The 15,645-nt window shown below is 36.7% G+C and overlaps 1 protein-coding gene across 5 annotated transcripts in view; it reads right to left on the minus strand.

Annotated features, from left to right (window-relative positions):
• Positions 1 to 15,645, minus strand: part of IFT74 (intraflagellar transport 74) — a 79,671-nt gene that overhangs the window by 18,121 nt on the left and 45,905 nt on the right. The gene's annotated exons all lie outside the window — the stretch shown is intronic.

Consider the following 15,645-nt stretch of genomic DNA (forward strand, 5'->3'; position numbering starts at 1 on the left):
TAAAATGTACTAAGTGCTATCATATGAAAGTAAAGGGTGCTATAGCAGCACACAGCAAGGACAATTAATCTAGTTCAGGGATTCAGGAAATTTTCCTCTAAAGAAGTAATATTTAAGCTGCATTATAAAGAATGGATGAATAGGAGTTACTTGGTCAAAATATAGAAGGAGTTGAAAGTCAAAGCATTATAAGTACAGAAATATGAAAGTGAGGATGAATATGGTAGCACAAAAAACCGAAAGAGTTCAGAGGCAGAGAATGTGAAGTGAAAAAGTGGCACAAAGATGAGGCAGGTTATGAGAGACCTTATAAGACACATGTTATAAAAGTTTGGATTCTCTCCTAAGGGCAAAGATTACTGAAGAATTTTAAGCAGAGGAATAAAATTATCAACTTGTATTTCTGATCTGGAGAATAAAAGAGAAGTAAGAGTGGAGGCAATAAGACCAGTTAGGAGGTTGTCAAAGTAATCCAAATGAAAGATGAAGACTGCCTGGTGGCAATTAGGATGTAAGGGAGAGGATTTTCATTTGAGACGTTTAAGAGCCAGAGTGAGGTGAGGATTTTGGTGTGGGTCAGAGAGGGAGAAGTCAAGTATGACTCCCAGGTTTCTGGCTTGGGCAATCGAGGACATTGTGGTACTGAAAAATAAATAAATAAAAAGCAAATTGAGGAAGAAACTGCTTGCAGCAGTTTTAGACATGTTGCATTTAATATATGTGAAAGACATGATTAAAAGGGCAAAAATCCATGGCCCGTACAGATGGATGAAATCGGACACTTTAGCTGCATAAAGGGACCATTAGTAGAGGTGGATCATGATTATTTTAGAAAAACAGGATTTTCAGTGTAACAGAAATTGAGATTTGGAGGCCCAGGGCTATTTTCCTGAACTAGTGAGATGGCTGCAGTCCTGTGCTCCCCGGGCCCCAGGTAGAGAAAGCAGAATAAATTTGTGCTTGCTCCAATCTGTACAGTTGCTTCATTAAAGTCAGTTAGATCTTAGCATTCTGGAGAAACGAAGGAAGCTTACTAAGACAATGCCCAGCAAAGATGGAGAGAATAAGAGATTCCTAAGGGTGTTCCTGGTAAGAAGCTGGCATTTAGAAGGACTTTAGGAAGAAGAGTTCTAAGAAAATGCGGGAGCCAATAGTTAAGAGTCCAGAGGCTAAAACCCATTGGTCAGCCTGTGTTCTATATATCCTCCTATAAGCTCTACGGTTTTGCCAAGTACCGGCTAGAGCAGCAATAACATTAGGGAGTGGAGGCAGATAGTCAGAATAGAGCCCCTAATTACATGGAGGCTATGGACTTCCAATCATATACTTGCTTGGGTGGGAAGTGAGTTACGAGTACACAAAGGTGATGGCAAAGTCAGAGACCCAGGTCAGCAGACAGCTTTTCTGCTTTCTGGTCTGAAAACATTTTTCCCAAATTCACTGAGGACAACCCTTATACAGAGAAAACCTTGTCAAGGCCCCCATCACCAGTACTCGTAGTAAAAAGCTGAAAGCTACTGTATAAGGATAGTAAATACCCAGAGGTCATGAATTCCCAGCCAGTGAACACTCAGAATGAATGGGAAACATTTGGTTCACTCTAAGACTTTGGATGCATTAACAACTTTACTGATCAGTTCAGATGATCAACAATGGTCTCAGAGCATACTGACGCAGCATGATTAGTTGTAAGGGGAAGGGGAGAGATGTTTTTGTTTTACTAACAACAAAGTTTGTATATGATTAAGTTTTTTTGAAAAGTACATTATAGACAGATTAAGATTAGCCCTATAATGATGTTACCATTCAGTAATTTATGGCAATAGTTTTTGGGTGGAAAACAAAGAGAAAGAATATGAGCTTGCAGCATACATGATCTGGAATATCCTCATAGGAGGCTGATATGCTCGTAAATATTATATAACATATGTGAAGTAGCAGAAAAGCTAGTATCTGCTGAATATGCCATGGCCTAGGTTTCTAAAAAAGTCCTAGTTCCTTGTGTGGCTATCTGAGAAGTTGTCCTCCTGGGAGACCGGTCAGGCATTAAGGGATTAAGAAGAAGGCCTGCATCTTAGGCTTTATAGGCATTTAACTACCATCTTATCTTTCTTCTTCTAAACTTAAGAGAATTTCCTACACATGCTGTTTCCAGCTCCTCATCTTGCTATTAGACCTTACGACACTGCAATGAGGCTTCTCCTCCTGACATTCCAATGAAATTGTTCACAGTAAGATTATATGACTCCTTAATTATTAAATCCAAGGGGCAGTTTCAAGTTATCTTACTCTGTAATATTTGACACTATTGATACATCCTTTCTTCTTCCAATTTTTTTTCCGCTTATGTTTTTTGTTGCTTGGGGGTTGGACTTTTCTGGTTTTTCTTACTCTCAGATCATTCCTTCTTTGTCTTCTCTTCATAACTTTCCCTTTCTTCATTTAAATTCTGGACTCTGCTCTTTGTTGACTTCTAATGCTACATTATATCCAAGGAAATCCCACTCATTCTTGTGGTTTAAAAACTCTTAAATTTGACCTTTTTCCTAATTTTCAGATTGTTTTATCCAATTGTTTACTACATATATTCATGTGGGCACGTTTCATGACATCCTAATACACAGCATATCCATAATTAAATGCATCAGTCTTCCCCCTCAAAGTCTGTACCCCTCTGTATTGCCTATTATGTTTGAAAGCCCTTCACCATACATTTATCATCCAAGTCAGAAACCTGGGAGATTCCTCCCTCCTTCTCCCCTCAAATCCATGCTCCAAGTTGCCATCAGATTGAGCTGGAAGACATATCTGGTCAATGTCTCCCAGCTATACAGCTGGCCAGCTGGATTAGTTAGGACAGAGCTCCCATATATCTTAGCAAATTCCCAAGCTTCATAAAACCTCCTCCCATATCACTGTTGCTAAAAAGAGAAGAGATCAGGGCCCTAGTGAACTCCTCTATTTTGTGATTTCTCAGTTAGTGGATTAATATCTGAGCTTCTCAATAGAGGCAATGTACAGATGTGGGCAGTCCTAAAGTAGGGTAAAAAATAGGGCTTGTTACCAAATCTATCCTTAGATTTAATATTATAGGAGAGGACAAGATCATAGACAGGGGAAGCTAATCAGCTATCACACTGGAGGTGCAAAGCAGGCCAGAAAAAGGGTCTAATCATGTAGAAAGATCAACAATGAAGAGACCAAAGGAGAAGGAAAAGGACATGTTCATAAAATGAGGGTTATTTTAGAGCTATCCTCAAACTCTGAGTATTTGCTGTGATCATAGTTCTACATAATTTATTTCTTCCAAATTTAGTGAGTACCTATTATGTGCCAGATATTATAATAGGTGTTGGGGATATCAAAATGAACAAGACAGTTGCCACTCTATCCTAGAAGGGTGTACAATCTGTTAGGTGAACAAAAGCAAAAAGTTACAATGCAACATAAGTACTGTAACTAAGCTATATATGAAGTACTATGATAACTAGATGGGTGAAAAGAGTTCAGGAGGCTTTTACATAGAAAGTATCATATCAGCAAGGCACTTTAACAGGTAACGGAGGAATTACAGAGATGAATAAGATATTTTCCTTCAGGAAATTTATGCTCTAGTAAGACAAGAACCCAAAAATTTCCACTATAAATTCAGGCCTCTTTCCCCTTATAAGGGGGAAAGAAGAAATGAGTACGGACTGTTACAAAAGACTTGGGATATTGCAGAAAGGACACTATTGCTTTTTGATACTCTCAGCTATAGCCAGCCAGTGGAGTAAGGGAACTAGGTTCTTCTTCCAGCACTAAAGGGCTGAGTACCACCATAACCACCTTTCTCCTCACTTGTCAGTAAGGTCATCTGACTCTTTTACCTCTCTATTATAAAATGTTCTCTTGAATCAAGGCTTACAGAGCAATCTTGGCTTTTATACTCTGAGAAGCAGTTCTGACCCTGGAGAAGGGTCTGATCACCATTTTCCAGAACAGGTAGCTACCTCAATCTTCTCTCATGATCAGTGTACAACAAGGAACATGCTAGTGACTCCCCTGGCTGCAAGGCCCCCAAGTCAGCAGACCTACTGATTTTAGAGGTGAAAAAGTAGCAGATAGCAAATAAAATTAGAGAGGAGGGGCAAAAATAAACACCGAGGTACTTCTGCTGGAAGGTAGGATTCTTTCCTTTCTAGCACTTGGGGTCCTTCTGAGGCAAGCTAAATATCCCGGTACTTTCGAGCGTTCAGTACCTTCAAGTGTTCCTTATGTGGCATAGTTTCAGTCTTGTTATCATTCTGTTCATTCTACTCTTATTCCAGTTCTTCTTCATTCCTTTTAAAGTATGATGCCAAGAAACAGGATTCCAAGCAGACTATCACTTCTCATAGTCCACATATTCATCTTTTGTTAATGCAATCTAGGATTCCAGCTGTTCTGGAGGCTCTATCACATGAATTCACACTGAGCAGTTATCTAAACCCCCTCTAACATTTTCACATATTTTAGTAAGCTACAGCACTTTCTCCTCCCCCACTCCTGCTTCAATTTTAATTAGTTTTGGAGTCCTATTAAACTTCATCTTTTTACATTCAGTCTCTCTCTCACCTACTTTTCGCACATCACTATAGCAGTAAGTGATAAACTAATATATCAAATAATGCTAAACTGGTACGCTAAAATGAGTACATCTAAGTTTAATGTTTTAAACTAACTTTTAGCTTCAAGCTTCACCCAATTTATCAATTATACATTCAACAAAATGTTTTAAATTTTGGCAGGAAAGTTTCTTTACAGCTATGCAGACAAGGTCTGATTATTCTATCTACTAGAGACATTTAAAATATATACAATAAAAATTCTCTAAATATGTAAAAGTTAAATTATTGCCTAAAGCCTCACCATTTCTAAAGAAAATAAAAAGGACTATGAAGAAGTTTGTTTCAACAGAGTAATGTCCATAAAATCAGATGGTATAATGAGTAATCCTTGGCATGTATACTAAACACAATGTAAGTTCTTAATTATTTCCTAAAGCAGTGGTTATCAAACTTTAGCATGCGTTGGAATCATCAGGAGGGTTTGTTGAAACACAATCTGCTAAGCCCTATTCCCAAGGTTTCATGTTTAGTAGGTCTGGGGTAGAGTCCAAGAAGTTTTATTTCTAACAAGTTTCAGATGGTGCTGAAGTGCCTGGTCTGAAGATAATACCACCATACTAATGAATAGTTTAACCAATCCCCAAATTGAACAATAAGCAATGATTCATTCTTCTTCATTGTATGTATATTGAGAAACTACAAAACAGCAATGTAAAGATGCCATTTGAAACTCAGATACCAGATGATAAACTGAATATATTATCTTGTACATCCTGGGGAAAATACTTTCCAAATATGTTTTGGAAAAATCTCCAGGAAAGTTATTGAAGTTTCAGTTTATAAATTAATAGCATTACATATGGTCACCTTATCTTTGATAAAGGAGGCAAGAATATACAATGGAGAAAAGAAAGCCTCTTCAATAAGTGGTGCTGGGAAAACTGGACAGCTACATGTAAAAAAATGAAATTAGAACACTCCCTAACACCATACACAAAAATAAACTCAAGATGGATTAAAGACCTAAATGTAAGGCCAGACACCATCAAACTCTTAGAGGAAAACATAGGCAGAACACTCTATGACATAAATCACAGCAAGATCCTTTTTGACCCACCTCCTAGAGAAATGGAAATAAAAACAAAAATAAACAAATGGGACCTAATGAAACTTAAAAGCTTTTGCACAGCAAAGGAAACCATAAACAAGACCAAAAGGCAACCCTCAGAATGGGAGAAAATATTTGCAAATGAAGCAACTGACAAAGGATTAATCTCCAAAATTTAGAAGCAGCTCATGCAGCTCAATATCAAAACAACAAACAACTCAATCTAAAAATGGGCAGAAGACCTAAATAGACATTTCTCCAAAGAAGATATACAGATTGCCAACAAACACATGAAAGATTGCTCAACATCATTAATCACTAGAGAAATGCAAATCAAAACTACAATGAGATATCATTTCACACCGGTCAGAATGGCCATCATCAAAAAATCTACAAACAATAAATGCTGGAGAGGGTGTGGAGAAAAGGGAACCCTCTTGCACTGTTGGTGGGAATGTAAATTGATACAGCCACTATGGAGAACAGTATGGAGGTTCCTTAAAAAACTAAAAATAGAACTACCATACGACCCAGCAATCCCACTACTGGGCATATACCCTGAGAAAACCATAATTCAAAAAGAGTCAGGTACACAATGTTCACTGCAGCTCCATTTACAATAGCCAGGACATGGAAGCAACCTAACTGTCCATCATCAGATGAATGGATAAAGAAGATGTGGCACATATATACAATGGAATATTACTCAGCCATAAAAAGGAACGAAACTTGAGTTATTTGTAGTGAGTTGGATGGACCTAGAGACTGTCATACAGAGTGGAGTAAGTCAGAAAGAGAAAAACAAATACCGTATGCTAACACATAGATATGGAGTAAAAAAAAAAATGGTCATGAAGAACCTAGGGGCAAGACAGGAATAAAGACGCAGACCTACTAGAGAATGGACTTGAGGACACGGGGAGGGGGAAGGGTAAGCTGGGACAAAGTGAGAGAGTGGTAGTGTATTTATGGACATATATACCCTACCCAATGTAAAATAGATAGCTAGTGGGAAGCAGTTGCATAGCACAGGGAGGTCAGCTTGGTGCTTTGTGACCAGCTAGAAGGGTGGGATACGGAGGGTGGGAGGGAGGGAGACGCAAGAGGGAAGAGATATGGGGGTAAATGTATATGTATAACTGATTCACTTTGTCATAAAGCAGAAACTAACACACCATTGTAAAGCAATTATACTCCAATAAAAATGTTAAAAAAAAAGGAGATTTCTAATCAGAAACAATGTAAGTGAGAAGACAGTGGAACAAATTCTTTAAAGTACTGAAAGATAAAAATCTGTCAACCTTGACTATACCCAGCAAAAATTCCTTTGAAAATGAAGGCAAATAGGCATTTTCAGACCTACAAAAGCTGAAAGCATTCATCACCAGCAGACCATAACTACAAGAAATGTTTAAAGTCCTTCAAGCAGAAAGAGAAAGATCCCAGATGGAAATCTGGATCTACACTAAGGACTGAAGAACAGCAGAAATGGTAACTACATGGGTAAATAGTAAGATTTTGCTCCTTATTAGTAATCTTTTAAAAATATAATTGACTGTCAAAAATAATAGCTATGTAGTTATTACCTTATAAAATATGTAAAAGGAAAATGTGTGATGACAATACCACAAAGATCAGGAAGGGAGGAGTAGAAGCATGCCATTGTCAAGGTTCTTTTACTATACATAATGAGGTATAATATAACATGAAGGTAGACTGTGATACGTTAAAGATATACACAATATCCTAAAGCAACCACTAAAATAACAAAACAAAGAATTATAACTGAAAGACCAATAAAGAAGATAAAATAGAATCATTAAAATTAATCAATCCAAGTCAGGCAAAGAAGAATGAATAAATAAATTGTGGTTTATCTTCACAGTGGAATACTACTCAGCAATGAACAGGAGCAAACTGGTGACACATGCAATTATATGGATAAATCTTAAAATAATCATGCTGAGTGAAGGACCAGAGAAAAATGTGTACATACTTATTATTCTGTTTATATAAAATTCTAGAAAATGTAAATTAATCAACAGTGACAGAAACCAGATCATCGGTTACTTGGGGAGGCAGGTAGGAGTGGGAGGGGGAGGCAGGTAGGAGTGGGAGGGAGAGGCTGCAAAAGCTTATTAGGAGATTTTGGGGACCGTTGGGTATGTTTACTCTCTTGATTGTGGTGATGGTTTCACAGGTGGATGCATATGTCAAAACTTATCAAATTATGTACTTTAAATATGTGCACTTTATTGTATGTCAATTAAACCTTTGTAAAGCTGTTTAAAAAAAACTAAAAATAAATAAATAAATAGCATTAATAATAACAGCCAATAACTAACATTTATGTGCAATTTTTAAATTGCATGCTATTCTGAGTCATACACACACACACACACACACACACACACGCTCCATTCATCTAATCCTCACAGTAACCCTAAAAGGAAGGTAGGTACTGTTATTATCCCCACGTTAAAGATGAGGAAACTAAGGTACAGAAAGGTCAAGTAGCACGTCTGAGATCAGCCAGTAAAACAGCACAGCCCAGATTTGAATCCTGGCATTCGGGTTGCAGAACCCGTGCTCTAAAACAAAACTATTCTGTCTTTATAAATTCTATTTTACCTGACATAATCAGAGAATAAAAGCTTCTAACCTGGGCCTTGGAACTATGAGTAGGAAGAAGTATCCTACAGACAAACCAAAGAAAAGGGTTGTATTTTATGTTTTTACTACTCTTGAAAGCAGCATATAAATTATAGAGTAAATTGCAATGAATGCATTTGAAGTTTAGGACAGTAATCCAATGATCCTGTAGCATTTTATGCATACTTCTATTATGATACATATTTATCACACTGTAGCTGTTAGATATTTAGATGTCTGTGATATGCTGTATTAATAACCACATGATATTCTGTGGTTTTATCAATGCCATTTTATCAAAGATTTTATCAATCTTTGGGAAGATACTGTACTCTAAAATTGAAGGAATAATTTGTAGTGAGCAATAATGCCCAAAAACCCTTCTTGGCGAGAAATGTGACTGTACTTTGTTAACTGTGTTCCTTAAGCCTTGTCTGAGCATGCAGATGTCCAGAAAATTAGCTCCACCTCGTGGATCATGGTAGTACTACAAATTCAGGCCTTTGAGAACAGTGAACCGTCAGAGAAGTAACTAGCACTGGTGAGGAAGCACTTTCACATACTGCTGCTGGATGTATAAACTGGTACAACCACTTCTGGAAAGAAATTTTCAAAAATAATCAGAATTGTATACATAAGTTACTTTCTATTCAAAATTTTACTTCTAGAAATTTAGCCTATAGAAATATACAAATTAACAAACATGTATGTATCAAGGTTATTTACTGCAGCATTGTTCTTGGTAGTGAAAAATTAGAAACAACCTAATGTCAATGTGGATACAGCTAATACTATTTAACAAGAATATCAACATGACTATAGCTAATAGTTTTCGTAAGTACTTAAATATATGCCAGGGACCATTTTTAGTCTGGCTTTAAAGCCCTGACATTGGCTACTATGCTATACTTCTTAGAATGAAGTATATACATCCTCATATGGAAGAATGTTCATTATATACAGTTAAAAGAGAAGACTCAGCTCAGAAGAACTGTATCACTCAATTAAATATATATACATTAAATATATATATATATGCCATGTATAGAAAAAAGTCTAAAAGGCTATACATATCAAACTGTAAACAATGATTACCTCTGAAGAATGGGATGAGTATGAGGAGAAAGGAGATGATTTTTACTTTATACACTTTTGTATTGCTTGAATTTTCCACATTAAGTACACACCAGATTTGTATATAAAAAGTACACAATTAAAAAAATAAGTTAATTGGAGTCTTTAAAATAACTTTAACTACTTTAAGGAAAATTTTTAAAAAGTAGGAAGGGGTAACCTCCTAGATGCTGACTGATAATTTGCACAGTTAATGACAATACACGAGAATGGTCATTTGAGGCAACACACACACACACACACACACACACACACACACCCACACCCACCCATAAAATGAAGTACATTCAAGGTGATTAAAACTCTTCAGAAATTCTGGGTATCTTAACAATATAAACCAAAATTCCCTTAAGAATGTTTTCTCCATGGCTTAAATACAGTCACTTTTCTAACAGAGCATCCCTGGCTCTTCCTTGAAAGATAACAAAAATTTACAAGTTTGAATTTTTCCAGGGTTTACAACCTAACTTGGGGTGAAAAACAATATGGTATTTAATATTGTCAAGTGGAAAAATTCTCAATTTATAGCTTCCTAACTGGTGGCAGCTCTGGCAATACCGGCAGGGCACCTGGTCTGTGTACAGAAAATCTAATAGTGTGCTGGGTTTTGGGTCAGTCTGACTGAAAGGGGTTATGTTGCATTTTTGACTGTCCAAAGCTTCCAAGCAATTATACTAGTTTTCCATTGAAATTTACCATCAAAGTACAAAAGTCAGTTTGTGAGATCAGAGAAAAGATAGAACAATGACGATAACAGAGCCTGAAGAATATACAGTGGACAAAAGACAGCCTCTTAAATAAGTGGTGCTGGGAAAACTGGACAGCTACATGTAAAAGAATGAAATTAGAACACTCCCTAACACCATACACAAAAATAAACTCAAAATGGATTAAAGACCTAAATGTAAGGCCAGACACCATAAAACTCTTTTTTTTTTTTTAAAGAATATATTTTTAAAAATTATTTATTTATTTATTTATTTATTTTTGGCTGTGTTGGGTCTTCGTTTCTGTGTGTGGGCTTTCTCAAGTTGTGGCAAGTGGGGGCCACTCTTCATCGCGGTGCACGGGCCCCTCCCTATCGCGGCCTCTCTTGTTGCGGAGCACAGGCTCCAGACGCGCAGGCTCAGTAGTTGTGGCTCACGGGCCTAGTTGCTCCGTGGCATGTGGGATCTTCCCAGACCAGGGCTCGAACCCGTGTCCCCTGCATTGGCAGGCAGATTCTCAACCACTGCGCCACCAGGGAAGCCCCCATAAAACTCTTAGAGGAAAACATAGGCAGAACACTCTATGACATAAATCACAGCAAGATCCTTTTTGACCCACCTCCTAGAGAAATGGAAATAAAAACAAAAATAAACAAATGGGACCTAATGAAACTTAAAAGCTTTTGCACAGCAAAGGAAACCATAAACAAGACCAAAAGACAACCCTCAGAATGGGAGAAAATATTTGCAAATGAAGCAACTGACAAAGAATTAATCTCCAAAATTTACAAGCAACTCATGCAGCTCAATATCAAAACAACAAACAACTCAATCCAAAAATGGGCAGAAGACCTAAATAGACATTTCTCCAAAGAAGATATACAGATTGCCAACAAACACATGAAAGATTGCTCAACATCATTAATCATTAGAGAAATGCAAATCAAAACTACAATGAGATATCATCTCACACCGGTCAGAATGGCCATCATCAAAAAATCTACAAACAATAAATGCTGGAGAGGGTGTGGAGAAAAGGGAACCCTCTTGCACTGTTGGTGGGAATGTAAATTGATACAGCCACTATGGAGAACAGTATGGAGGTTCCTTAAAAAACTAAAAACAGAACTACCATATGACCCAGCAATCCCACTACTGGGCATATACCCAGAGAAAACCATAATTCAAAAAGAGTCATGTACCAAAATGTTCATTGCAGCTCTATTTACAATAGCCAGGACATGGAAGCAACCTAAGTGTCCGTCGACAGATGAATGGATAAAGAAGATGTGGCACATATATACAATGGAATATTACTCAGCCATAAACAGAAATGAAACTGAGTTATTTGTAGTGAGGTGGATGGACCTAGAGACTGTCATACAGAGTGAAGTAAGTCAGAAAGAGAAAAACAAATACCGTATGCTAATAACACATATATGTGGAATCTAAAAAAAAAAAAGAAAATGGTCAGAATAACCTAGGGGCAAGACGGGAATAAAGATGCAGACCTACAAGAGAATGGACTTGAGGATATGGGGAGGGGGAAGGGTAAGCTGGGACAAAGTGAGAGAGTGGCATGGACATATATACACTACCAAACGTAAAATAGATAGCTAGTGAGAAGCAGCCGCATAGCACAGGGAGATCAGCTCGGTGTTTTGTTACCACCTAGAGGGGTGGGATAGGGAGGGTGGGAGGGAGGGAGACGCAAGAGGGAAGAAATATGGGGACATATGTATATGTATAACTGATTCACTTTGTTATAAAGCAGAAACTGACACACCACTGTAAAGCAATTATACTCTAATAAAGATGTTTAAAAAAAAAAAAAAAGAAATTCTGGGTAAGTTTATAACTGGTAATTTTTTGACAAAGATGGTAGGTTGAACATGCACATCTAACCCTAACCTGCCCTTCCCCCCAAACTCCACTAAAATTATAGTAAAAAGAATTTTTAAAGGTCAAACTCCCAGCAATGAGGAAAATAGGAGAGGAAAAAATAGTAATAAAATTTTGGAAGCTGGAAGCAGATAGACAAATGGTAACTAATTTAGCAGACCTGAGAAAGTCTAAACCTAAGCTGCATTGGGTAAAGCTGAGAATTAACCAAATTTCAAAAGGCTCAGGAGTTCTGCATAGACAATCACTTATTTTGTGTTCCTACACCATGAAAGGTTTTGTCGTGTCTTAAAATAGTAACACTGCTCTTTTTAGAATTTAACGGAATATAGTGAAGAGTACAGTAGAGGCCTGAGTTAAGTGGACCAATAAACACCATTTACTTTGAGGGACCTTCAATATGAAATATACAAAAATTAATTTGTGGTGAGAATAAATTTTCTTAGTCAACAATTACCTTATCAAAAACTAATTACTCAACTATATGTTAGAAGTAAATCTTTAGGTAAAAGAATAATAAAAATAATATCTTATGTTGAATGAGAATATAGGCTACTATTATCTTGTTGCCTTCACCTAGAGCTACAACGCCTTTTCCATTACTTTCCCTTTCTCATACAGAAGGAGCATTTTAAAAAGCAACAATTAAGTAAATATTTAATGGTTGGCACTTCAGCTGAGAAAGGAGAAATCAGGATGGATTCCAGGAGAAATCAGGCTTTTCTGAAAAGTAGCATGGCATCTGCCAATCTGCTTTAATAACGATGCAGATTGTAGCCGAATTCTGACCATATAACAACTTTCAATAGAGCTATTTCTCACTGCTTCTAGTTAGCAAAAATAGTAACAATTCCTGTCCTGCTAAAATATAGGATAGTACACATATTTAAACCTAAATATTTTTAGAACCCATATAAAAAAATTACCTGAGCCAGCAATAAAGTAAAACTACTGTAGGGGTGAAGTCTAACAAATACTTAACATAATAGGATTAAATCCCCCAGCAGTTTAAAAAAGTAAAGACATCTTATTATAATGAAAATTCTCTGTTATGAGATTATTTCACCTTTAAAAATTACTTACAAAGACTAAATAAAGATTTGAGAGCAAAGAAGCCCATCTAGAATTGGTCAAAAGTGTAAGTGTATTATGAGGATTTTTTCTGCATTATTCAGATTGTCACAGAAACTGATAATCTAGGAATAATGAAGATTTTTGTAGAACAGCCAAATAACTGTTAATTGATTTTATTTAGTTAACTTTGAGACAATGTAACTTTTAGCAAATTATAACTTTAAGGACTTAAAAAGTGCAAAAATATGATGAACTTGAATAAGCTGTTGGATTACAGGACCACCATTAATATCTAGCAGAGAACATAACTGTACCTAAACCAGTATCAAAGGATGCCTTTAAATTTAGAATGAATTATACAAACCTTTTAAAAGTTTATTTGAAAACTGAAGGGTTGGAGCAAGTGCTAACAAAGTCAGACATGTACAAACACATTTATGGTTTAAATGTTATGTTAACCAGAACCCCTACAAGGCAAAAGGTGGCCTAGCTGGATTACACACAGGTGCCATAAATGGAAGAAACCAGGTAACATCTAAGAAATTAATAAAATGGGCCAGAAGGAATAAAGCTGGGGGCAGAGATAAGTATGGACCAGAAAGTCAAAATAACTTGATAATCCTCCACATCTTAAGGAGCAGATTATCCACAATCTTGAGTCAAGGGACTGCTGAGAATGCAGATGTAGATAAGAATCCACCTCTTTACTGGAAATCATAAATCGAAGGTAGGAATCCTCTAAAAAGTAATAAAACTGTTGCTAACTAATCAAGCTCTCTCTGTAGATAAGAGTGCATTTGTATATCTTAAGAACTAGAGGGTCCAAAGAAGTGACTAGAGCCCAACTCTCACCTTTAATTCATTCTATAAATCTTTCCCTTCTAAAATACAGGACTGGGAATTCCCTGGCTGTCCAGCTGTTAGGACTCCATGCTCTCACTGCTGAGGGCCTGGGTTCAGTCCCTGGATGGGGAACTAAAATCCCACAAGCTGCACGGTGCAGCCAAAAAAAATAATAATTATTAAAAAAATATATAAATAAAATACAGGACTGTTTAATTCATTCCACAAAGACTTATTGAATGTTTATTTTCCCAGGCAGTGTTGATGAAAGAGGTTACCAAAGTGAACAAGACACAGTCCCTGCCCTGGAGGATGTATAGCCTAAGGGAAAAGACAAACACCTAAGTAGAAAGTGGTAAAGTAAAGTGGTCAATACATTGACGCCGTGTGTTCTGATAATGGAGGGGATCACTCACTTAGCCCAGCCCAGAAATAGGTCAGGGAGAGAAGTTAGGGTTACTATGTTGGATATGAAAGGATACCTGAGCTAGATCTTAAAAAATGAGAAGTTAGTAAAGTAAGTAACAGGGAAAAGAACATTCAAGAAAAGGGAACAAATAATAGGAGCAAAGGATTGAGCATGAAACAATCCTTTGATGTATGATAAAGAGGGTGAGGTGTGAGGTACCACTGGTAGATTATTATTATTATTATTCTTAGAATGTAAGGATAGAGATGCTGAGGGGTAGGAGAGGAGGCTGACAATGTACAGGCCAGATTATGGAGGGACTAGAATGCCATACAGAGATTCTTAAACTTTATCTTGTAGGTCATGGGGAACCACTGTTAAGTGGAGAATGACACAGAATCACATTTCACATAAGTCACTCTGGCAACACTGTGGTGGATGACTCTGAGAGGGAGCAAGATTGGAGGTCGGGGGACCAGTTAGTAGACTACTGAAATAGTTCAGGAAAGAAATAATGAGGTCCTGAACTAACAAGTGACCTTCTAATAAAAACCCCTGTGCTGCTGAACCAATAATCCAGGATGATCAAAGTGTAGTAGAAGAACAAAAAACTAATGCATTGATATATATGTGAACATACAATACATAATATTTATATATCACATATATTTTTATATGTACATATATATATGCTTTTTTGCTACTATTACATTACATTATAGATTGTGTCTTTCTACATTAATCAAAAAGGACAGGGAATTCCCTGGAGGTCCAGTGGTTAGGGCTCCTCACTTCCACTGCAGGAGGAACCGATTAGATCCCTGGTTGGGGAACTGAGAGCCCGCAAGCTGTGGTGCGGCCAGAAAAAAAGAAAAAAAAAAAAGGACAAAGAATTTACGAAAACAAAAAGGAAAAGGGAAGTTACAATTCAAAGCATTCTATTTATCGTAGAACTAGCAATTAATAATAAATTGTTACCCCCAAATGAGTTATTTTACAGGAAAAATAAATAGAATTCTGCTAGAAATTTAAATTTAGAAGGAGGAATATTATTTAAACTGTATCCCATAAAGCATCTGAAATCAAGAACATTATCAGATTTCTCAGAATAATTTATTAACAAAGAAAATCTATATACTAGATCTACATAAATTAAAAGCAATAAAATAATTTAATAAAGAAAACAACATGACCTTAGTAACAATTTATTGTGAACCTACCTTTCCA

Source organism: Balaenoptera musculus, chromosome 6 (genome assembly GCF_009873245.2).
Source record: "Balaenoptera musculus isolate JJ_BM4_2016_0621 chromosome 6, mBalMus1.pri.v3, whole genome shotgun sequence".
Lineage (NCBI taxonomy): Eukaryota > Metazoa > Chordata > Mammalia > Artiodactyla > Balaenopteridae > Balaenoptera > Balaenoptera musculus.